At 35.3% G+C, this 27,468-nt stretch overlaps 1 protein-coding gene across 1 annotated transcript in view; it reads left to right on the top strand.

Moving 5' to 3' along the window:
- The window catches only part of LOC143351614 (zwei Ig domain protein zig-8), a 490,804-nt gene that overhangs the window by 77,147 nt on the left and 386,189 nt on the right, over positions 1-27,468 (top strand). The window lies entirely within an intron of this gene.

Raw genomic sequence — 27,468 nt, 5'->3', positions numbered from 1 at the left:
AAAATAATCTAAGACCAATTAGGATCACCTCCTCTATATTACACATCACAAAATTATTGATTTAAAAATATCATGTAAATATATGTAAGAGTCAAATTCAGGTACGTTGAAGAGGTTACGTTAGATTGGAAGTTCCAAAATATCGAAAAATATCTTTTTCGCATAAATTGATAAATCGAATTACGTCTACGCCATGTATATGTATATCTACATTTAAGCAGATAATGTTCCTTCTAAATCCCAAGTACGTAGGATATCCATTAATATGCCACGAAGCATACACGGCACTTAGCAGGGAAAGAGGATTTAGTTTCTATAATGGAAATGTTATTGACCACGAAGAGAAATTATGATATTCTAAGAAATGTGAATATTGAGAGGATAACAACGTATTTATTTAAATAATTCATACACAATAGAACCTTGCAAGTTTTTAATTTTTTATACATCGATGACTGAAAGATTTAAACGCTTTAATTTTTAATATAAATGTTTTACACTTATCCAAACATGTTATCAAAATTATTGAAATAATAATATTTTTTAACGTAAACGTATAAAATTAAAGGTAAAAATCTGTATATTTCTACATACATGGTTCCCCTGTTTATATATGACTTTTTGTATTAGTTACATAATTTTCAAGTTATAAAACAAATGAAATATAAAAAGTCATTGGTTTTAGGTGGATAATGAAACACGAATTTTAACTGCTGCATTTTTATATCTTTAAATTTGTCAAATATACCTTACGCGTACAGATAAAGAGTATATTCGTGAATAATAATTTTTAATTTGAATTTTAAATTCATGGAAAATAGAGATCAGCTACATTGCCATGTCACGTAAGAGAAAACACCACTATAGATAGACAGTCATTATGAATAAAAAATCAATTGACAAATAAATAAAAAATACACTTGTACTCTAAAAGTAATGTATATTCATGTACTACCAGGAAAAGCTTTCCGAGTATGGAGTTTCATTACAATAAATTTCTAAAAACCATGAATATTTTATTTTTCCGGCTCAGAGTAATTTCTAAAATTTCCACAGAATATTCCACAATATGTACTGCAACCAAATATGAGATAATTCTACGTGCACGAGCAATGCAAAAACGCAATGCAAAAGTTTCTTTTACGAGTTCTCTGTTTTCGAGATAAATCGATATTAAAGTTACTCAAGCACCTGCCAGTTTTAGTAAAATAGAATTTAATTACTTTTCCTATAGATACCTATCGAGCTTTTACACAACGTGTACTTCGTAATTACTTGGTACACGTTGCATGTAAATACGATAAACATTTGTAGAAGAATTCACGAAGACTTACAAAGTAATTTGTTGTAATTTTAAAATTGATATTCTCGAAAACGGAGTACCGTTTAAATTGTTAACTGAAACGTCAATTTAAGAAAAAGTGCTACTATTGTTCTACCTTCCACAAGGAATTATTCTATTTTTAATTTTAAGAAGTTCAAGCAAAACGGAAATATTAATTAATAATTTATGTCATATGACTAGTCTTCTTGATCTACGCCATCCTCTTGTATTTCTTGCACTTGTAGACTATCAATTTTACCCGAAACTACGTCTTGTCTTTCCATTGGCTTTCCACTATCTTAAAATAAAACGTTTGGATAGATTTACCCGACCACGGAATATCATTTACTCTTCAAGATGGGGTTTCGAATATCATTTAATCTTCTCGAGAAAAACAGTGAAACGACCCGGTGAAGCGCATCGAGCTGAAAACGGAAACTCGCGCTTGATCCTGATATATGATGTGCCTGAACACTCGCGTGCCGCGAAATTCCATTGTATATCATTCTGACGGGACTCGATCAAACGCTTTTTGCGTGGCTCATCTCCGGGCATCGTCAATAGAGTTAACCGACACCGTTGTGCATATACACTCGCGTGGAAAAGCGATTGAGAAAAATAAACATTCGCCAAGAGGAAAGGGGACCAGATTTCCACCGATCACCGACAAGTATAGATAACATTTTGCCTAATTCTTACAGGCCACTGTGTATACAGAGTAGGCAGCGTGATCAGCTTAGATTATTTTACTGTCGATGTCTAAAATAACGTGATTCAAACAGAACTTTGTTGACACTAAAACCTACCGTGATCGGTCAAATGACCCTTTTTATTTAGAATTTCTAACATGCAATATTATTTTAGCTCCATTTATTTTATAATATCCACTTCTATTCTTATTGTTTGTTTCCTGAGAAAAATATGTAGTCTGTCTTGCCTACCACGACCGATTAAAAAATTCTCAAGAAATAATATTCTCGATGAAATATAATAATGTAATTTTCGTTTAAGTACGAAATACTGATATTGTCGTACCATAATTATATTCCGAAAGTTTCAAAATTTGTCGAACGTCAATTTCGTGAGATATACTGCTGACCAGATATTTTCGTGGTTGACTGTATTTTTTATGGCCGCTCGGAACGTTGCCATAACTTCCTCGCGTCCGTATCGTATCGAGAAACGGTAAAGTGGCTCATCTCGAAATTACGTAATTCGTTCGATTTATGAATCGCGCTCGGCACGATCATAATTCGAAGATAGAATACATTAACCCTGGATCAGCCACGAAAGACGCTCCGGTTTTCTCGGTCCATCTGGCCGATCTGTTCCGTTCGTCGAGGTCAAACCCCGCTGCCCAGTGAAACTTCATCCCGTCCTGCCATTCCGGGATGAAGAATCATGAGAGCGGCGAACCTTACGAGATTGGCCTTAAGCTTCGAATAAAACCTCGACGGGGCGACAGTGCCAGCCACGAGAATTTTTCCTGCGAAAGGTTTATGGTATCGTTTGAGTCGTAACGGCCCTATTGCCGGGACATTTTTCTTCTACGAAATTAAGAGACTGCGATCTGTGAGACACGAGGAACAGTTTGTTCGTGACGGTTCGATTGATGCGTTCCTTCCGGAAGATAGACTTATCTGTGTTGTTTCATTGTCTGTCGTTCACAATGGAGCTGGATGGACTAGTTTTAAAAGATAACGCTTCTATACGGTTGGAAATTGGTTACAGAGTTTTATGATTTTTTTTCTGCATCAATATGATGTACAGGGTGTCCAACCATCCTTAGGAAAAATTTTAATGGGAGATTCTAGAGGGCAAAATAAGACGAAAATCAAGAATATCAATTTCTTGACTGAGGCTTCGTTAAAAAGTTATTAAAAAATTAAATTAAAAAATTTCAAATCATACTAAAAAAATTATATTTAGTTACAGGGGTCAATTATAATCATTTTTGGTCAATAGACATACCCCTGAAATCTTACACAGTTTCGAGAAAAAAATTCATTACCCAAAATGTAATGTCTGACCATGCATTGACATGTTTCACTGAAATTTCATGCATATCTTTAAAACACCATAACTCCTGAACGGATTGGACGATTTTAATGTTTAAAAATGCAAACGACGCGTATTTTAGTGAAGAATATATAGACATTCCAAAAATATTCGAAAAATTTCTCTTTAACCCCGTAAAGTGAGAAAAACCCCATAAAAGTAGTCCAATATTCAAACAGCCATAACTCTTACAATAGTGAATATATTTCAATGAAACTTTTTTCTAAAGTAGAGCTCATGGGAACCTACAAACAAGTATTAGACAACTTTTCTATAGGGCGCCAAACAAAATTACTAAAAATGAATAACGAATTTTCAAGAAAAATCGACAGGGGGTAGTTGCCTATTTTTTCGACAAAATTAAAAAATTTAAAATCGTTCTGGAAAAATTATTTTTGGTTGCAAGGATTAATTATAATCATTTTTGGTACACACACATACCCCCGAAATCATACGTACTTTCAAGAAAAAAAAATTCTTTGCCGAAAATATATTGTGTGGCCGGAAATGTTTCTATAACTTTTTAACGAAGCCTCCATCAACAAATTAGTATTCTTGATTTTCGTCTTATTTTGGCCTCTAGAATCTCCCATTAAAATTTTTCCCAGGGATGGCCGAACACCCTGTATATGAGTCTTCTAAGTCGACGAATTCGGAAATGCTTTTGCGTCGAGTTTCGCGGTCTCTCGAATATGTCAGACGTAAAGCACCACCAAATACAAATGTCAAACATGGCGCTTGTGACGAGTGAAAATTCTATCTTATTGGGAAATCCTATTATACAGGGTGTTCGTTTGGAAACTTTAAACCTAAATATTTCGAGAACCATATTTTCAGGAAGAATGTTGAATACGAAAGGTTATACTCGAACACTTTCAAAGTTATTTAGGGGCTAATCTTGGTTTTTTATTTGCAGATCTTTGTTCCCCAAAAATAAAAAATTTTTTCACTTGTGAAACTTTTTTTTCTGAATGCTAATAAACTGGGAACAATTACACTTTTTCACGTGGCTTTTTTTACTAGATAAATAAAATTCTGAAACAATAGTGCTCCTATCTTCGAAACATGTTTTCAAAATGCTCTCCATTTTCTGTTGAACAATAATACAATCTGTTTCCTTTTGAATATTTTTGCATTCCTGTACTATTCAATTTTTTAATTCGTCAATATTTTCATGTCTTGTTTCAAATATTTCAAGTTCTAAATACCCCCATAAAAAAATCTAGCGATATCGAATTAGAAGATTTGATCGGTCACTCAATAGATCCTCTGTCCATTGTCCTGGAAACTTATCCAACCATCGACGGACCGATAGTGTACGGTCTGGAGGTGCTCCATCTTGTTGGAAGTGACATTTGTGATTTCTCGCTTACCCTTCATCATTCGGTCATAAAAAAACAAAGTAGTTTCATGAGCAAACAAATTTATCATTTCAATAAATATACTTGTAGATAAAATTTGGTAAAAAAGTATTTCCTACAAAAGTTTGTTCTTTTTTTGCATAAAATAAAATTATAAATTACCCTTCGAATAACCTTAAAAGCATTTAACGAATAAAAAATCTAAAATAGTTTACCCCTTGAAACCGGTTAACTTTTCTGTGTAACATTTTTTTCGAAGATATGTTTCAAAGTTTTCAAATGAGCACTTTGTATATGTATATTATTTTAGTCTGTAGGTTTTCCTTTTTAAGTGCACGGTCGTATGATTCGTAGACACCCCGTATATATAGGGATAGGCTCATGAAGACGCGTGACTATGACGAAACTCAATATCAAGCGTTTTGGATACGGAGTCCTTCAGGAAACGGAAACTTGACGGCGGCTGCGAAGTTCCAGCCGAATCGGCGCGCATACATGCCTAATGCAACCCCGTTTCTGGAGACGCGTGATGACACGAGCCCGGTAATGCACCGGCACTTGCATAGTTGCACTGCACTGCGCCCGTGCTGCACGGCGCGTTTATTGGCTCTGCTTGTTTAGACAGAAACTCCGTAGTTGCATATCCGTGGTCGATTCCTGCGTAGGCGACCGTAGTATTTATCTTTCCACACAAAGGGACCAAAAACACGACAAAGGGTAAATAAGCAACGAGTTTATATTGTCGTGTTCAATAATTGACACATTTGGAAACATTCTTTCGAAGTTTGCGACTTAAATATATTAAATTTTTAAAAATTTATATTCGTTGCATTCTGACGACATTATAAATTGTTTACTTAACGTGCACAAATGTGTATCAAAAGAAATCAGAGAACAATAGTGATATACATATTACTATGATGATGTAACGCATGTTACGTAATCAATTTATATGGAATGTCGTGAAAATTCAATGAATAGAAATTTTTTAAAATTTAATATAATTTATATATTATAAAAATCATAAAATATGTTGACGTTATATAAAAACATCCAGCCAGTTGGATACAATCGTGTTAATACGATATAGGTACAAAGGGTGCAGTGGAATTTGTGGTGCAACAGGAAGGGAGATGATTTTGTATTGAAAAATAAACAATTTGGTAGAAAGTTTTTTCGTATGAAGCTTCGTTTTTGATAATATCGATTTTGAACATTTATTCGGATTGCATAGATAGATTGAAACTTTCTTGCCATGTCATTTTATTACTGATTGTTTCTGTCGCTATTTATAAAATATAAATAATGTAAATTTATATAATACTGTTGGAAATGTCTTCTCCATTGTTGCCGACACGATGGTCGTTAATAATATTTTCTACGTAAGTTTTAAGTTCCTCGGTAGTTCTTCGGGTTTTCTGACATATATTTATTTACGTTTATATTTATATTTTATTACATCTATAAAACATTATTGCACGAATGAAGGCGTAGAACGAACCAATTTCATTCTCATTCAAACAGATGCTCTAATGAAAATGTAGGCACTTCCTATCGATAATATACATAAATTTTAGTTATTCCAAGCGAACGTGATTTGAATATTCAACGGCAGAACGTATATTTCTCTCAGTTTCAAACTGGAATTAAAATTTTTTAAATTAGGAGTAGCTCGGAAATAAATATATCGCATCAAAAATGCTTCGAGCTGGAAATGCTTGTCTGTTGACTTAAACGACGGAGTTTTGAATAACTAAAAATTATTTCTCAAGCATAATATATTTAAATTAAATTTACATTTCAAAACATTATTTAAAATTAATTTATGTAACGAATCTGTTGAATAGTTTGTTGTATTTATAACAGAATAGAATATCAGAATTTATACTCACTACTAGCTGTCTGATTAATTTAAGGTACATACTACTAGTACTATGCCTACCGAAAATGTGATTGTACTACTTGCTGGTTGGTCCTAATCGACTTGTACTACTTACGCATAAAGGTGCCAGTAGAATATGCTTACCTATAGCCAGACTAGCTAGTAGTAAGTATAAATTCTGATATTCTATCATGTGAGAACGAAAACTAAATATTCTAAGGATTAATTTAAACATTATTACTTAAATAATTTTTAAATAATACTTTCAAGTCTAAATTAAATTTGACTTTATTACGCTTAAAGAATAATTTTTAATTATCCAAGATGCATTTCCAATAATCGTGAGCCTGAATTAACTAAAGTGTGTAAATGTCAGCGACAGAAAGATTTGATGTTTTCATCTGCAGTATCTATTCGAGTAGAAATGAAATTGGTTCTTCTTGTTCCTTCTTTTCTGGATCTGCATTTTGTACGAAGAATTAAAATCATCTTACCTCCTTCATAAAAATCACGATTTAATCTTGCTCAATTTTATATAATTTAGAAGAGTGTGACTCAAGTGTAAGATTCTTTTTTTATGTAAGTTATCGATACTTCGATAAATAATCTCTCGATTCTTGTTAAATAAAGTTATATATCAATTTTCTTGCAATTGTATTATGTTAATGTATCGTGCAAAATGCAAGATGATAATTACTAAACATACAAAAAATTACAAATAATAAATAATATTTTGAATGAGATACTGCCAGTATACTATCGGAACTCCCTTTCTGTATCAACTTATACGTCAATAATAGAAACTGAACTTGTACATTTGGGGTCCTTGTCTCGTAAAAGTGATCAAAATGTTATAATAATCAATTAAACGATCTTCGAAGTTATTCGACGCGATCAACAGAATTGATAATATTACTATCTTATTGGGATACATGCAGGAGTTTTCGTAATTGAACAAAATTGTAAAAAGTTTCGCGTCGATGAATTTCACGGATCCGTAGGGAATTGTTTTGATTATAGTCGCGATCGTCCAGTCCCTCTGGTGTTTCAGTATGTTGCGAGCTGATTCACCAACGTCAGAGCGAGTCCATCGTACTCGTATACACACAATGACCTGCACCGTTCAGGTATCCAGGGTTTATCCGTATAGCTATCTGTCTCTTGATCCAGAGAGCATTCCGATGGTTAGTCGATTGCAAATCGTGGAATTCGCGTCTGCAGCTTCCATTAAGGGAGTTCGGAGCTGTAGTTCTGTGTCCGTGGCTGCATCCTCCTTCTCTTTCACGGCACGTTGAACGAACAGTTCTCGCCCCTTTCCTAGCTTTTGTTGTCGTTACCGGTTACCCCCGGTTCTTGCAATTGCGGTCTTTAATTAACGATATTTGCTAACTGTCGCTATCATTTGTATCTCCGAGCAAAATTTGAATTCGCTGGATTTCGCTGCGAGAGATAGTATTCGTACCGAAGATTAATTTGCTTTCTAAGCCCAAGTTATTTCTTCGTGAGATAAGCGATACAGCAGTTGATCGATGTAAGAAAACATTGTCACAATTGTTTATACATGGTGTTAACGAATAGGTCATTTTTCATACGGAGCTTCTTTTTCGAACGAATGAAGTGTACTGTTCACAGCTGATAAGTTGACAGTTGGAATGGCACAGGGGGTCAGGGGAGTAAAGTGCATTTTTAAAATTGCTATAAGTCACAAATGCAGTAAATGTACTTTTCTATGTGTGTACAGAAACGAAGGTATTATGGTTAGTTAATTGCTTTACACAATATTTATAACTAGCTATAGCAATAACATTTGTTAGAATTGCGATAGGACAAACTTACATCTAATTAACAGAATTTTGTCAATCATATAATTTACTTATTTTATTTTTTTAAAACCAGGTTTATAATCTCTGATCAGAGCTCCACATAGTTAAATATTTACTAGAAAGATTAGCGTAATTTTCTGCTTAAAATAAAAGGTAGAATAAATTTCTAAACTATTAGTTTATATTACTTTATAATTTATATTAATTGTGAATTCATCGTATACATCATCGTTTATTTTCTGTCTATGAAAACAGTATTCTTTCATTCGCGTATCACAGTATTTTCTTTGATAGAAAGAAAGATTTTGGAAATTGCAGTGATTTTGATTTAGACGCATTAGACGTTATTCAGCGAAGTCAACTTTCGATTCGTAAAAGACCTAAACTTCTTCTCTTTTTCATCTCGATTTTCGATCGTGGTTCAATGCACGCTCCAAGTTGTACTTGCAAAAATTTTTATAGATATTCTGCTTTATGATATCATCCACGAAATCCATAAAAAGCAAGTCTGCTAAGCCAGTTCTCTTTTTCATTGTCCTCTGAGTAACTCTTCCTGCTCGTGTACGGTCGACAATACGCGTTCGAGGTATTTTCGTTTCACTATTTAAAGATCAGCGAGCGTATCGACTCTTGGAAGTATTTTTCTATCGATGGAACAGTGTCGCCTGAAGAATGTACAATAATAAAGTCGACGCGTGGAGATTCTACGTATTTATATGTAGACGGACACTTCCTGTATAGATGTGAAATAATTTCTATTAGTTTGTGTAATGAGTCCATTCACGTTTCTTAATGAGAATGTTAAATACTGTCAATTTTACATAGAATTTATTTATTACTACAACGATGTGTGCATGTTACTTGGGTAATTTAAATACTTTTTTTTACAGTAAAACTTATCTCGTTTTCTATTAAAAATTTCAGAAATAATCGAAATAAGTAAAAGTCAAACATTTTTTGTAGTGTGGGAAACAACAATTTTCCTAAACATAACTGTCGATAATTTCTTTTGCATAGCACACATGCTTACAAATATGTATAAACATTGTGTTTATACTAACCATGTGCAATTTAAAGTTAAAAATAACATTAATTTTCGAATAATATTCATATTTGAGATCACTTACTTGACAGTCTTACGTAAATAGTATACAGGGTGTTCGGCCGCCCTTGGGAAAAATTTTAATGGAGGATTCTAGAGGCCAAAATAAGACGAAAATCAAGAATATCAATTTGTTGATGAAGGTTTCGTTAAACAGTTATTAACGTTTAAAGTTCCGCCCGTACTGAATTTTTTTCTAAAAAGTGAGTAGGATTTCGGGGGTATGTCTATTCACCAAAAATGATTGCAATTGACCCCCGCAACCGAAAATAATTTTTTCAGAATTAAATAAAAATTTTTATTTTCGTCGAAAAATTTAGGCACCTACCCCTGTCGATTTTTCTTAAAAATTCCTTTTTCATTTTTAGTAATTTTGTTTGACGCCCTACAGAAAAGTTGTGTAATACTTTTTTATAGGTACCCATGAGCTCTACTTCAGAAAAAAGTTTCATTAAAATATATTCACAATTGTAGGAGTTATGGCTGTTTGAAAATTGGACCATTTTTATGGGGGTTTTCTCATTTTGCGGGGTCGAGGACCAACTTTTCGAATATTTTTACGATTTATACATATTCTAAACTAAAATGCGCGTAGTTTGCTTTTTTAAACATTAAAATCGTCCCATCCGTTTAGAAGTTACGACGTTTTAAAGATTCATACGAAATTTCGGAGTAACATTTCTGGCCAGAAATGATATTTTTGGTAAGGAATTTTTTTCTCGAAAGTGGTTAGGATTTCGAGGGTATGTCTATTGATCAAAAACGATTGTAATTGCTCCCTGTAACTAAATATAGTTTTTTTAATATGATATGAAATTTTTTAATTTCGTCTGAAAATTTCAGTACCTACTCGAATTTTTTTCTCGAAAGTGGATAGGATTTCAAGGGTATGTGTATTCACCAAAAATGATTGTAATTGACCCCTGCAACCGAAAATAATTTTTTTAGAACGATTTGAAATTTTTGAATATAATTGTTAATAACTTTTTAACGAAGCCTCCATCAACACATTGGTATTCTTGATTTTCGTCTTATTTTGGCCTCTAGAATCCTCTATTAAAATTTTTCCCAGGGGTGGCTGAACACCCTGTATATTGCAAAATCAATTTTTGTAGGATTAAATATTTACTGTGTTCTGATTTCTTAAAATTCATAGACGCCTGTTGTAAACGAATCTGTAGTATCAGAAATGGTCATTTTCGAGCATTGTCCTATGTCTGTGTACTATTTTAGAATATTGCGACTTGTTGCGGCCAAGAGACGCGAGTGGATGTTAAACGATCCTTGTCGCGTTATACCGCCTGCTCTTACGGTAAATTAACACGTGCCGTGGCACGGCAATTTCATTTCGGATAGCTCAATATGAAGCAGCTCTGGAGCCCTTAACTTTGTTGCCTAATTAAATAATGTTCCATAACAGTATTTTTAGTCGCACTCCGCCTCCTACGCACACATATATTCTGATTATACTTAATCCTTGTGTAAAACGACGTGTAACTGGTGGGTGTAAGCGAAGATGTATCGATTTCGCGCGAGAAAATGGATAGGAAACGCAAAATAATGTTTTTTGATACTGTTGCTTTGCTTTCCAGAAAAATGGCTTGGACGATTCATCGTCCATTACTCGTTACTTCTGTTAGTATTTATAAATATCGTCACTAATATGGTAGTTTATTTTATCTAGTCTAATTATTTAAGAAATATTAACTTTAATTAAACACTTGAATCCTATCGTGGCGAATTTATCCAATATTCCTTTAAGACGAAATCAAAAAGTCAATCGATGGATCAAAACAAATGATCTATCGTACATTTAGTTTCTTTTGTTTTCTTTAAATAAAATAAACAATCAGTTCAGATCCTAATAAACTTGAAGATTGAAGAAGCTTCATAGAATTTGATGGAAAACTCATTAAACAGCTTAAAAACGAGAATATTTCAACTAATTAATCATAATGGAGCATTGATTATTGGAAACAATTTTCATTTTAATTATTTTATAAATAAATATTCTTCTAGAATTGAACTTATACTTTTGTCCATCCTGGAAACAGTATTTTTCATAAAAAGGTTAATAAGTCATTCTTCGTGTAAATATTGTAAAATTCTTTTTCATAGATTTATCGTTCGTGCATTTTTACGTAATATTGCAAAGGAAAAAATAATAATTCTATCACAATAAACGAGATAAGAATGGAAAGAAACTTATAATATTGGCCAGTAGTGTATTTATCATCGTCAAATATTCCATTTTAATTACCAATTATGTCGTTGTATCATATACACGCTATTCTACACAGTATTACTGGACTTTACGTCACTCAAACAGATCAATATTATGTCATCCGCATCCGGGTTTTCCATCGGATATATCCTAAACTTTGTCCTGTGCTGTTACTACGACTCGTACTCGAAAACGTTTAAAATTTAATGCAATATTGCAGTCGGAGCTCGTTCGGTCCTATCTCAGTCTCAGTGCCAAAACGAACCTCCGTGTAAATTCAAATTCAATCCCGAAATATCGCACTAGCCACACCGAACATCTAAGTTATGAAGTTTAATAAACTTTGTTACCGAACTCCCAGTTCATTTATTTTCTTCTGTCCATTACACTGTAACGACTCAGTTACAACCAGATATGAATCCGACCTACTCCCGTTAATGGAACGTGTAAGTTTCGTCGCTCTTTCCATTATTCTGCCACAAACTATTGCAACTTCTCATCTATCTTCCGTTTGATTCTGTTTAATTTTTAAAAATGCTAATTTCGATTTTCATTGCTGATTCTTGATTTTTGGTCAACCCTGCATTACCAAATATCAATGAAACGACGTTTCATGTTTATTTTCTTGATTTTCATTTTACCGTATGCGTACTAAATAACTAAACAAAAACGTGAACGACCGCGAAGTTACTGCATCGCGATCATAGGAACGAAAAACGTGCGAAAACTGTTTTCCATTTTGCCATTCTTTTTTTCGTTACGCGTGCAACTTTCTTGCATTTTTCAATATTACGTACGTAAACAATGGGCGCCTGGAATTTAATTAATGCACAGAATAATAGAATTGGTCGGTATTTACGTATCTCAACTTTAATTTGCTGCTCGTTTCGCGCGTATAAGGAACAGACTTTTAAATTGCGGCTAAACATTTTAGTGAAAAAGCAATAAACGAAACTTTCCATTTCACAGGCCGTGCGTTCATTTCAGTTACAGCTTTTCGAATGGGTGTTATTCCTAAACATATGGAACACTAATTACAACTGGTGCCATTAGCGTGCACCGCGTATTAGCGAAATAAAATGTAATTCCTCGTTTCGGTCCACTCTCACTCAAAAGTAGTTTCATTTAAATCCATTTAACCGTTTAGATGAAATTCTATTAACGTCGTTAGTATACACGTACTTACATAATTACATAAGCGCATTAAAAAAGTATATTTAACTAATAATGAGAATGTGGTGGGTATTGAAAAGTGTACTTCCCTGCAAATGAGTTTTCTCAAAATATTTCTCGACCACAGTACCTTCGTTGTTCATTTTACTTAGGTATGCAAAATCATCTCCCAAATTATTGCAATTATTAGTTGCTGAAATCGATATTAAATAACTATAAGGAATCTATTGAATAGTTAATTGTATTTATAACAGAATAGAATATTAGAATTTACATTCACTACTAGCTGTCTGACTAATTTCAGGTTCATACTACTAGCACTATGTCTACCGAAAATGAGATTCTACTACTTGCTGGTTGGTTTTAATCGATTTGTACTACTTATACACAAAGGTGCCAGTAGAATGCGCGTACCTACAGTCAGACAGAAACGTGTATTTTCCTGCAAATGAAATTCCTCAAAATTTTTCTCGACTACAGTACCTTCGTTGCTTTGTTATTCATATTACTTAGGTATTAAAAATCATCTCCCAAATTATTGCAATTATTAGTTGCTGAAATCGATATTAAATACCTATAAACCGTAACTATAGCAATTTATTAATAATTTTAATGCTTTACACTCTACAATTCTCTGACCTGGACTCTATGACCCTCTATTCCCAGCTATACAATTTTCCTGCAATTGCTTTCTGATTTTGATTGCTTGCTTTGATCTCTTGTACTTCAGTTCTTCAAACCTAAATATACAAATGCACACCACAGATTCGTTTCCAATGCACACTTCACTTCCTATCGATATATTAAACGAAACATTCGCTGGGTTTCATCAGCTTCGTTCCAAACGCTTGTTGTTACGGTATAAATTGCTCTTGGCCGACTACTGAGCGTCAATACGATTTATTACTACTCACCGAGAAATTAACTTGTAACAAAATTAAAGAAATTAAACAAACTGCAAATATCAACGATCAGAATTTCATGTAAAATAACACAACAGTTCGATTGTTCTAACTATTGTGATTAAAGAAAAATGAGAGGAGAAACACTTTTATAGTTTTTTATCGTCAATAAAAAGTGACTCTAACATGTTGCAAACTATTAAAAATATTGGAAAGGTGTCAACAGATGAATTTTATATTTTTCACAGCGAATTTCACTGTAGATTTTTATATATTGAAAAATGAGCTTAATATAAAAATACATAATGTTTGCGTATACTAGTCTTACAAATGTGTACAGTGTATAAGGCGAGGAATAAGTTGTGTTTTGTTTGAAATCTAGGACACTTTCGCGCATACGCTATCAATTTACCCTGCATTGTCGCCACGTAGGACGTGAAAAAACAAGCGTGGGAGAGTCGCAAACAGCGGCGAACGCGAGACGTCCGACTGCTCGCGAATTTATCCTTTGTTACGCGTTTCTCGTAACTCGGAGCTCAGAATTGCGTTACATCACGACAAGTTACATCGAATTAATTTTGCTCGAACAGGTTTATCCTCTGTGCAAACTTGAACTTCGAGCTGCATATTGAAAGTTACCGTTGGAACAGTAATTAATTAGGGAGTATTAATATTACAAATGCTCCCGATTCCGTTGAAACCAACATATCCCCGTGGCGTAACTAGATATTATCGCCAGATAGCGCCAGAATGCATCGTATTATTGTAAATGTTTATCGGCGCGTTAGGTCGGCCTACATTCGGCGAGTACGTTAACCGTGGAACACGGCTTCGCGTTTCAGGAACGTCGACCCACAATCCGTTAGGATTTCACTCGATCCAACTATTATATCCTGGTTTCGCGAATCACTTGGCGGGGAACTTGTAACACGGGATACCGGTGGCCACTCGTAATAAATAACGATTTGGGTAATAAGAAGACGCGGTAGCGACGATTTACGAGCTTCGTTGAAAGCCGATTTAAATTTTCAATGAACGAATAGTGCTCGACACCGCGAGAAAGTAACGTTCGCGCAAAAATCGTGATTCATGAGTGGTGCGCGAAATAAATTGGGTACGTGTCTTCGTGTGGTTTATTGCTGGTTTAATTTCAACGATTGCACAACAATGGCCAAACCTTGGCACGACGGGACCCGTGTCGCGTCCATCGAATATACTTGAGAATCATTTCTTCCACTGGGCTGGTATTTTATATTATACTCACTGTATAGAAAAACATTCACGAACAAAATAAATGGTTTCAGGAAGGACTAAATCAAATGTAATTAGTGTTTTTTTTTTTGTTAGATGGACACGTTGAAATTATATGAAGGTTATACACGTTTTCTTGAATGCAGTCGTATCTTTTTAACAAAATAATGGACGCAACTCGTTATTTCATACAAAAAGTTGTGAAGATATTCTTTCGAAATATCATTAGTTTAGAAGATATTTTTTTTATTAAGGATTTAAAATCTCATGGATGATTTATAAACATACATAAATGAGCTTTGAAATTAGAGATTTATTCCAGGAAATGACTTTACCTTTTTACCTTTTTACCTGACTTTAACTGTAATTGATCGAAGTACAAAATACTCTGTTCTTTTTTCAAAAACCATTTTTTCGACCAAACAAGAAAATCCTATGATTGGGATGAGCACTCTTTGGACAAGAGTACAGAGCGTAGGCAACGACACGTGTAAACAAATCCTGCAACAGTGAGGTTTAAAACTCCCTGTCGCTTCTTTGTAAAATGTTTCTAAAAATTGAAAAATTCAAAGTATTAACTCGATTCCGCTACAGCGAAAGCAGCTTTTAAGGAGCAGCAAATTACAATATGGATGGACAGGTATCGAATCCTTGTAAAAAATTGAAGTTTTGGAAAAAACATTTTTGTATAAGTTTGTTAGATATCAGAAAACTTTAGCAGATTTCCATCTTTATATTAAAATGGACATATTTATAAGTATACGTTTACAATTTTTCTACAGAATTATAGCGTTTCCTTATAAGAAGTATTCAGTGCAAATGCAACCACGCACGAACATTCGTTATATTTCGTATTATGCTTATTGTCGTCACATGTGCACCTACAACATTAGAAACGGTTTTTACAAAATTTTTTAATTCTTGTAGAAGTTCGATGCCAGATGTTTTAGAGAGGCCTTAGAGTTCAAGTTTTCAACTTCGATAACATTGTGGCGACGCTTCCCGTACTCGCCACCAGAGGGCCACGCTTTTGTCTCTCTCGCAAGCGCTCGACCGACCCTTCCTCAAACGATGTTTGTACATTGGGACGATATTTTCTCCTCATTTGTTCCCTGCAACCTTTCTTATGGAAAGGCCAGAAATCAATGATGAAATTATACTGTTCTTGATTTCATTAGATATTAAACAATCTATGAATTGTCTAATGATAGACAGATTTTTAGTTAAATCAATGGATATTCCCTAATGGTAGATTTTACGAAGGTTAACAGAACGTCTGATCCGCTAGCATCGCCGATTCATTCCAGAACCGATCTTTTGTTCTTCCTGCGATACCCGAGGTACACGCATAGAAACATTTTTAATTGATTGTATCGGAGCGAGAACGAGCCATCCCACGAATCCCGTGAGAAACCTACAATTGCCAATCGAGCTCTGTACAACGCATGCTTGCGTTCGTGTTACAGCGGTACAGAAATCCACGTAACGCGTCCACGGTCGCGTGTTAACAAAGGATGTATCCGTGTTCACAGTCGTACAGTGATCCACGTACGTAGATCGAGCGTGCACGCGTCCTTGCTAGGAGGTCATTGAGAGCGAGGAGGGACGACAAGAAACCTAGATAACCGTAGCGTTCCGATATTTTCACCGCAGAACCAATCAGTAATCACCGCAGGGGAACAGTATGGTGGACATAACCGGAACGATAATTGTTATTGCGCTCGTTAACACATCGACGTGGAGTGTGTCCCTTGTGTGCGGGCACGTAAGTACCGATGCCCGTTTGGTAAGCGGCGGTTGGGAGGAGGATTAACAATTCTGCTGGCGTTAAGAGCAGGTCGAACGACGCACGAGCCTTCCCTCTGCGCTGCTGCAGATTCAATGGGGTGGCTAATGAATTTAAGCTATCTTCAGCGGCCTCCACCTGCAACGACGGTTAGGTCAGATTCCGCCCGAACGTCCAACAGATATAGATAGATCCCTTCTATATGCATCTCTCGCGAATGTAATCGCTCGTTTAGTCCACGTGCTCTTCTTGTTCCACCTTTCCCCTCTGGCTCTTCCGTATTCTCGGGTTTTCCACGTTAATTTTCCTCGAGTGTCTTTCTCGCTGTTCGAGGATTATTCGATTCCCCTTGGTTTATTACCGAATTTTGAACGTTAGGGGAGATTTTGTTCTGTTTTGTTCGTAAATCTAATGCGACTTGTAGAAACTCTAAAAAGAGTAATTCTCAAGATTAGATGTTAAAGAAAATAAATCTAGATCATTTTTTGAATTTTGACGAGGCTGTGAAAATCAATTCTATGAAAAATTGTGGGTATGCTAGTTTCCAATTGTCTGAAAACAAAGTTTCGGGTTTGTGGAGAATTTCAGGGCTTTGGTCTGGCAGTTAACGTGTTAACGTGTTAAACAGGAGGAAAGAAAAGGAAAGTGGTCGAGTACTTGTGAAAAAGCGCAGCCCTCTGCTGGCGAGTACGGGAAGTGACGTCACAATACTTTCAATTTTAGCAAATTTTGTTCAAACAAAGCCTGCAATACATGTCTCGCATTCTCCATTTCATTTACACGGAGCATCGTCGAATCGACAATTTCCGATTTTTGTGAAACGTGGCACGTGCGTAAAATATTGAAGTATATTAAATCCATAAATTTTTTAGACATTGACGTTTAAATTCAATGGGTGAAAATTACCATCGGTGGTGTGCAGTTCAGAAATTATAGAGATTTAAAAAAATATTGAATATGAAAAACTTATGTCTAGGTCAGAATACAAATTTTCTTAAATTACGGGTGGCGTTACTATAGCCTAATATTGACTATAATGGTGCCTTTTTATTTGACTTTGAGCGACTGACTTCTCTAAAAGAAATGTACAAAATACTTTGTTGAGTTGTTACGAGGATAACAAATTCTTTGCATGAAAGTTTGAAAGTGAAACAGTCGAGATGATTTGCGCTCTTTATATAGTGGTGTTTTATGATTACTTTTCTCTCTCATATGTTATTAAATTTCGTTACGTGGGCGGAGCTGGGTTACAACATTTTTCTGCACGTTTTATCGATTTACTCCCCGAGTCGCTTTCCTTGGCGTTGAGAAGCGTGCCCTGAAGAGATGGCAGTAAGGTGATCGTGTTACCCTCGACGCCTCAGAAGGAGCGCCAAAGCTATAAATTTGAAAGCCAACACTTCAAGAAGTCAACCTTTGTTTATAAGCTAAGTCCATGTCTGGCAAACGAACCGGGATTTAAATTTTCCTTGCAAACGTTACGAGAATGTCTTCCAAGGGACCAACGTCAAGAAATAATCCTAAGAGACAATACTTTTATGCAATTCGTTGACATCTATTCACTTTTTCCAGTGAATTGATGTTTCAATCCTTCCAGATGATCCAACTTGTTTTAGGATTTCAAATAAAAATAGTAAGAGTAAAAACATTTTAATGCTTAACCTGCTACAATCTAATTACACTTAGTATTTAATAATTACTTCTTCAAAAATTTGTGTTTGAAACATAATTACTAAGTGAACTTACACAAAATAAAATGAGAAGAATATTACAATAGGTAAGGAAGAGTTGACGAATATTTCTAATATTTGTGATTTTCACTCTTCAACGGTATGATTTAAGATTTACTCAACCACATAATAGTTTATTGAACCGCGTGTGAGCAAGCTCAAAGAATTTAAAAAATTACAAAAGTTGGAAACCGCGGGGACGCGAAAACGTTTATTCTTCTAAAGTATAGTATGAATATAACTTTTCAAAACATTAGTTTTCCTGATGAATAAGACATTTTTTAAAGCGCAAAACGTGTTTCAAAAGATATTTATTAAAAACCATCTGACACTGCATAATGAAATAACGCGAATTTAAAATATAATTACAAAAATTTAACGAAGCAGTATATATTATTTTAATGCCTCGAGGACGTGCAATACTCGAGAAAGAAACTACCAAAACTTTTTCTTTCTCCACAGCGAAATACTCTAAGTGAAAAGAACATTTTGTTAAATTTCTATGCAAATCGTTGCATTTACTTAAATATCCTTTTGTTTACAAATCACGTTCCGTGGAAAGAAGGTTTCCGTAACCGAGGCAATTACTTAAAACCCATAAGTGCATCCTAACGCCGTTTCAAAGTGGCAAATAAGAAACTGGCACTATCGACCGCGCGTTCTGCACGCCCACGTAAAAATAGAATCTCGTTGCGAGTCTCGAGCAGAAGTACGATCATAACATAGTACAAGAAACTAAAGAAGAAAAAAAATAAACGGAAAAGGAAGGGAGTCAACGCTTCTCCATCGTTGGGATGGGGGAAAAAAGTGATGGACGCCAAAAAGTTCCTCGCGTCGAAAAAATTTAGGGAACTTTCATCCCCCTCTCTGCCCCCTCCTCCCCTGCCCCGAGGACTTGACAGTTAAAAAGAGTCGGTGGATTCCCGGAGAAGCTTCTCTCTGCGGCTTCTCCTTTTTCCTACGCTGTTAATGAGAGATAATAAGCCAAATACCGGATTAGTGAGTGTCGGTGTTCGAAAGCGACGCGCGGTAAATTTTGATTTTCGTTTTGCATGGCCGACACGGGGTAACGGAGTCGGATACGTCGTGTTCGTTCCACCGACACACGTGAACACATTTTCATTAAATGCAAAACATACGTTACGCCCAGGTACGCGTTAACGACTCCACCGTTAACGGGCCAACATGCTGCTTTCCAACGATACCCTCCACGACCGATCCTACCATAGGACCTCCTGCTGCAACGTCGTCTACCGGATCAAATTATCGACTACCAGCACGTAAAACGCTCGGTACATTTTACTCTTGCTTCCGCCACGACGAATCGCGCTTTGTTAACTGTCAGAACTACACTGAGGCGAGGTTTGGATCAGGATATGGAATCGGTAGCTAAATTACGAATCGCTTTATAACAAATAATCAAAAATATATTTCAACCAGAAATAACGCGCGTGCAACCGTCAGCCATCTTGCTGCAATCGATCGTGCATCGATCGTACTTTCAATCTTCGCGGTGTTTGTTTTGTTGAGTTTTGCTAAGTCTAAATAGCTATAGGATTGTTAATTGGATCTCTCAATACTTTTTTCGGGGAGTTGAGGAGCTTAGAAGCGTTATAGAAATCAAATACGCCAACCCTGCATTAAGGAGTCGTTTATCTGGAAATTTTCCTATGTCCAAATTTTGACGAAAATTAATTGTTAGTAGTGGTAAACCAAAACCACTATGGTTTTTTTAACGAATGCCACTAGATAAGCAGAATGCAACTACTGATATGGGATTGTTATTGAATAGAACTTATGGATGGTGCAAGAACTGTGTGCAATGGAGGTGGTAGATGATTTATGTTTCGAAGTGTCCGTCCAGTGTTTAGAACCGACTTGTAGTGGGCCTATTGTTCGAAATTTCTTGCGTGATCGTTTTGAGCGTCTGGGTTAGGTCTGGCAGACCAAACATCTGGAAATTATCTTCTCGAGAGTTAGAAATACCGTCTTATATTACGTATAATGGTGTACTTAAACATAACCATTGTGCTACTTAAAAAATTTCGTGTTTTGAGACTAGTATACATAGTAAATCGATAAAGATTAGTTTACGAATCCTGAACAACAAACAACTCTCGCAATTGTCGTACAAGAGTGATTTATAAATTTATCGTTTCGGTTTTCCATTAAAAATATCATACATGTCCCTGAAGATTCCAACATAATTGAGGTGTTTTGGTTTCATTATTTTAACGAAGAAGAATTAATGAGAAAATGATGAAGTTCGGTTATGCAAACTTTAGCTGTCTGGAACATTATTACCTGTATGAGCAGCACACGTTTGTAAACGCGGGTGCTTTTGAGCATATCTAATTTGTTGACTATCCACTAGCTCGTACATGGCTGGAGACTTTACGTAGAAAGATTGTTGTGTACAGAGCTAATATTACTCTTAGGGTTAATCTGAAGACTTCTCTAGGACTAAAAATGGCTAGTGATATACAAAGTGATTCTGGAAACTTAAACAAGCTGCAACTCATTTCTAAGCATAGATACAAATGAATCCTATAATGGGAAGTATTTCTTGACGATGTACTTCTTCCTTTTATTGCTTGTTTCTTAAATGATACCATTTTTTTACGTTATTAACACTGATTACAGATGGAGTTATTAATACCGATTATCAGCAGGTCCAGGACGAATTGTTTCCATTTCTTTTTCCTTTTCTTTCTACTATCCCGCTTATTTCTTCTTACAACCGCTACAAACTACCATAATACTATTTCTGTTCTAAAGTAAGAAGTTGTTTTCTTCACTTCTCTCTTCAAATGACGAAAATATCCACCTTCCTTGTATTAAACTTGGGCTATTTACACGAATTTATTCTCGACTCAGAGACCAAGAAATCGTTCGCTGAGCAGATATGAGCTCCAATAATGGCGAACATCGAAGCGGCGTTAATACGATTTCGTAAATAATGGAATTAATCGGGCGGCGTGCTCGGTCGTATTTTACAAAAGTATCGTCCATTGTTTCCCCGGGAAGCATTTTAGTGTCTCATTATTGTGTCGCGTCGGTTTAATTCTCTTCCAAGCGTACTTTCGCTGCCGTTAAAGGGGATTAAAAAGCTCGCGCAATGATTTCGTCGCTACAAGGAGAAACCGTTGCAAAAACACTACTGCAAATTGTGCTCGGGGATAATTTAACAAGTGAAACGGTTGCAATGTAAGTTATATATACGTTGCTAAGCTTTACGACTGCTGTTCGCGTTCCTCTGCCGGTTGTACTCGTAAAAGGCCGACAATAAAGCCGCGTGACAGTGTCGAACGATTAATTTAATTTGCTCTACACTTGCAACGATCTGGTTTCTGTCCCAACTTCATCGTTTCAAGCCATTCGATGAATCAGTTGTTTAGTTGAGATTGTTTCGCCAGCAATCGTTGTACCGTTGTACTGCAGTTTAACATTATCAGCTGCAACGACGACGCAATCTACGCAGTTCATTCTATGGCGATGATTGTGCACTGAATAGGATGAAGTCAGTATAAAAATTATATCTTCAAAGCTGAAGATAGACAAAAAGAGACAAAATTAAACGATGTCGAATGGTTCAAATGAAACTATAATTTTGATTGGATTATTCGATACAGTTTTAAATTCTTTACAAAAAAATATTCGTGTACTTATGCCTTAAACCTAGGAATTCAAAAGTTATTACAGTTTAGAGTTATTAAATTATTTCGTTGTGTTTGCAGATGTTGTGCAAGATGATATATACTGGATCTAGTTTTATCATAGAGTTATTGGTTTATTTCTAATAATGATAAAAGCAGATACACTGATTCTGAAAGTACACGAAACGAACAATGAAAATGCAAAATGTATTTGCAAAAGCTTATCAACGATCTATTAATGTATATATTTTATTTTGATGTAAGTTTCAGAAATAACAACAAGCAAGGATGAGTTATATCTGTTTCTTCGGTAACTTGACTCCATTGTTCAGAAACTTTTGGCGCGGGGTGTACGATACTCTGTAAAAACTTTTTTCCAAGGCAGATTTGTGTTTTCATTTATCTTGTTTAAGGGTTACACGTAAACGCGTGGGGATTATAATGATTTATTTTCACGTAAATCACGGAAGCATGATGAGTGAAGCTGACGAAAGATTTTACACCGACCAGCTGCTATTAAAGATGAACAGATAATGGAAACAAATAGTTAACGCTTTCAAGTATTAAAATAACTTCTAACGATTTTGATTTCTTCAACTAAAGAAATCAAAAGAGTTTTGAAAAACATATATAATTAATATATTTGTCTTAGAAATGTTTAATCTTTTTAATCGTAAGTCCCTAGTTGCTTTTATTCGTAAATATTTTTTGTGGTGTCTTTTATCGGTACATTCTACTTTGTTTTTTATACTTGAAAGTTGTATCGAAGTCGTGATCTGACTTATTGGAATCAGCGGATTTGCTTCATCGGGATAGAGAACACAGAATATCGTACTTCTGAGTTTCGGTGTACAGGGTTTAAGGAAGCTTTAAACTTTGAACACATTCTGGTTTGCGGTCGATGCTAAGCCGTTGCGTATTCAGATCGTAGTACAAGTGAATCGAATGAACAGAACAGACATAGACTGTTTCTAACGTGAGCGACAGGAGTTTCTTTCTTCCTTTATTTTTTAACACTCGATCAATATCGATTAAAAGGTCCGCTGTGCTTTATATCTCAGAATTGTTATATGAGAGAGTCATGAAATTCGGCATAGTGATTTCTATACAGGGTGTCGGCCACCACTGGGAACAATTTTAATGGGAGATTCTAGAGGCCAAAGTAAGACGAAAATCAAGAACATCAATTCGTTGATTGAGGCTTCGTTAAAAAGTTATTAAAAAATTAAATTAAAAAATTTCAAATCGTTCTGGAAAAATTATTTTCAATTGCGGGGGTCAATTACAAGCATTTTTGGTCATTACACATACCTCCGAAATCCTACGCACTTTCGAGAAAAAAATTCCTTACCGAAAATATAATATCTGACCATACCATTGACGTGTATCCCTGAAATTTCATGCGAATCTTTAAAACATCATAACTTCTGAACGGATTGGACGATTTTAATGTTCAAAAAGCCAAACGCCGCGTATTTTAGTGTAGAATATGTAGCAATTATAAAAATATTCGGAAAGTTGATCCTTGACCCCGCAAAATGAGAAAAATCCCATAAAAATGGTCCAATTTTCAAACAGCCATAACTCCTACAATTGTGAATATATTTAAATGAAACTTTTCTCTGAAGTAGAGCTCATGGATACCTACAAAAAAGTATTAGACAACTTTTCTATAGGGCGTCAATCAAAATTACTAACAATGAAAAATGAATTTTTAAGAGAAATCGACAGGGGGTAGGTGCCTAAATTTTTCGGCGAAAAAAAAATTTTAAATCGTTTTGAAAAAATTATTTTCGGTTGCGGGGGTCAATTACAGTCATTTTTGTTAAATGTACATACCTCCGAAATCCTACGCACTTTCGAGAAAAAACTTCGAGTAGGTGGAGTAATTTTTCGGCGAGATTGAAGAATTTCAAATCGTCCTGAAAAAATTATTGAAGAATTACTATTACTCAAAGGAGAATTACTACTGCATATTGTTATCCCCTTAATTTCTGTAAAATAATTTTGCAATTCTTTTGCAAATTTATTCCTTAGACTTGATGTTAGAAACTCCTCGCGATTTCCTCTCGACAATAGCAACAATATTTCGCGATATTGCGTTAATGTCCAGGGAATGATCGCGGCAGGAAACAATGACAACGAGGTGTACTTTCAGCCATACGCAATTTCCACGAGTCTGCGTCGCGATTAACGGCGAAGAAGTGGTTCGTAAAGTGGAGGGACACGGTGTACGAGTCGACATTTGTTCGAGTTCGTTGTTCACGAACAATAAACGAGTTCTCGCGCGATTGGTCCGCGGCCACGTGGAGGATGGGGTTGGGGGAGAGGCTTACATGGCGGTACGGTGTGACACGTACTTTATGGTTGTGTAGAACATGCCCTGGCTACGATGTAACGTAGTTGTTCTGCGCGCTTGTTACCGGTAACTAATGTGCTATCCGCCCATTCGATAGCGTGATCCAGTGATCAGGTGAAACGGGACATCAGAGGGGGAAATAGAAAATGGTTAAAAAAAAAGGTCGACGAATTGGAAATAGTTGTTGTACAGAGAAGTGAAACGAAGGGAAATGTAGAATCGATGATAATTGACAAAACATACAGACAGGAACAATGTACAAACGTATGTTTATAACGTCAATTTCTTTTTAACGTTCTTTTTCGTAAACATTTGACCGTTACGGTATCTATCCGGATTTATATTTTAGTTTTACGGTTTGAAATCGTTAGCTGAGATTCCACGATCGTAACGCTACAAGGGCGGAGAAAAGGTAGAAAATGTATTACGAGCTATTTAGATTATTTTAAACGACGATCATTTTGAATATAATTTCTTTTTAAAGTCACTCTTTCCAGTTACGTAGATTATCAATATACGAAAATGGATATATTTCTTATCCGTTGTATATCGTTGTAAGTGGTAAGAGGAATTCAGCTATGTATCATAACGTAACCTTGAAAGTATTGAACTTAGGGATTCCCTTCGGTATCGCGACACAAGTTTAACCAGAATCGATAAACTGGAACATTATCTTGGAAAACTAATAGCAAGTAAACTCTGTAGACAGAATAAGTAGCGAGAGTTACAGTTAAGTTGGTCAAGACGGCACTGGGGCAAGAGAAGTAAGTAGTATAATCCTCGGTCAGACGTATTAGATCGTTTAAGCCAATAATGGAATTTATGTCTGTCTGATTGTTTCTTTCTTTCGAGTTAACTTTAAAATTTGCTGCATTGATTTTGATTAAACCATCAACATCCTGTATTAAGGAACACGATTTTCTTTTTTTTATTAAGCATTTGAAACCATACATAGAGGTTTATGTGCTTTACAATAGTGAGAAAAAGCAGCTATAACGAAGTTTACAAATTTATAATTTACATTCTTCGAGGAAGGAGAAAATAATTTTACAGGCCTTTATGTAGGGTTTGTAAATGAATAAATTAATATTTACTGGCAATTCGAAATCTAAAGCTATCAGAGAGTTGATTCATAGAATCTTTTGCGTGTGGTATAGATCATATTCTCAAAAAAGAAAGTTCTTCTTGAAACTATGTTTACCCTAACGGTATCCATGATATCTCAAAATTTACTTGAGTAATTGGCTTAAAATTTTAGATGTACATTCAGAACATATACGACTATAGTTCGTACTAGAATGAACCCAAAATTGTTATCTTTTATATTACTTTGGGTCCCCGACGTCGAAAAAAAACACGACAGAAACGATAATTAAACTTCAAAGTGCTGCCATTTTTTTAATCATCGATTTTTTTCTTTCCTTTTGCTAACGACTATAGCCAAACTTATATTGATTAAAAATCTTTCACGTTTTTCCATTTGGAACAAACCGAATGGCCGGAATCATGGACAACGTGAGACAATCTTTTTTTAAAAGCGACTATGTATGAAAATATGCAGTGCCATGAATTTTCACTTATTTTCGTTCAAAAATTTTTTAAACATCACTGAAACATATATTAATAAATCTTGTAAATTTCACTCGAAAAGGTGTTAAAGTTTATTTGTAAAAAAATTCTAAAGAAATACACTCCACACTAGAAGACCCCTTTAACACATTCGCGGACGTGAGTGCTTAGCATTGATTTTCATTGTGATACAAAATGACACGAATTCTATAATATCCAAATTTATAAGCCACATTATCATGCGTTCAATTTTATGTAGTTTTTATTTTTTTAAATTATCATGCACTTTGATGCAATGGCTTCATTAAAATTGATCAAAGAATGCGATTTTTAAAGCTTATAAAAATAAGATGCATGAAAAATTCAATATCGTCGTATCGAAGGTGTTTTGAAACTGTGTCATCCACGACAAATGAAATTTCGATTCACCAGCTAACAAGGAAAATAATAGACGTGGTTCGCTCTTTATATAGTGGAACGCGACGGATTGACGAGGGAACGTACGAAACAAGCCCGGGACGAGAAGGTTTTCGTTTTGCTGTACGTGAAAACGAATGTCCGCCGTCATAGGTGTACGACTGCATTTAGTTTTTCCTCTCGAACGGTTTTCGATTCGTCTATTGGCGATCGATCAGGCCGACGCGACGCGACGCCGCAAGATCGTTTGTCGAATAGACCGCAGTGCATGCTTTTTCCCTGTTGTTTGCGGGCAAAAAGGGGATGCATAAACGGCGCTATCTAGGAATAGGGTCAACAAGTGTCGGTATGCATTCGCGTAGATGTGTACGTTCGTAAGTTTGACGGTGACTGTGCTAGATTGTCTCTCGAGCTGCGCAGTAAATTCGTCTGTTGTGGTTGCACAAATTAAGTATGTGAATCCGATGCGGACTCCAGCACCTCGGAAATTAGTTTATCGCCATTAATATTGTAAATGGAGTGCTCGAATTGCTGTATATTATGGTCAATCTGGACCTGAGAAAGGATCTCTTAATGTCATGGTCTGAAGAAAGTAGGGCATTCGTGGAATTTTATCGTAGGAAAAGTAATTAAGATATTAATTTAATACTTTGCACAGTTATTGGTACGCTTGACAAGCTAAAATTTCTGTGTATAAAACCTGCATTTAAAGTAATTTAAATTACATTATAAATGATATGGATCTTAGCTATTATTTTGAGTATTTAGCCTTCTCGTTCAAATATATTACTTTTCCCAAAGACAGAAACTGACCTGGTTCTTAATATAAGAAATATTTAATATCCACATAA

The sequence above is a fragment of the Colletes latitarsis genome, chromosome 1, assembly GCF_051014445.1.
Source record: "Colletes latitarsis isolate SP2378_abdomen chromosome 1, iyColLati1, whole genome shotgun sequence".
Lineage (NCBI taxonomy): Eukaryota > Metazoa > Arthropoda > Insecta > Hymenoptera > Colletidae > Colletes > Colletes latitarsis.
Note: the sequence above shows the minus strand (reverse complement) of the source record. Positions and strands in the feature narration are given on the sequence as shown.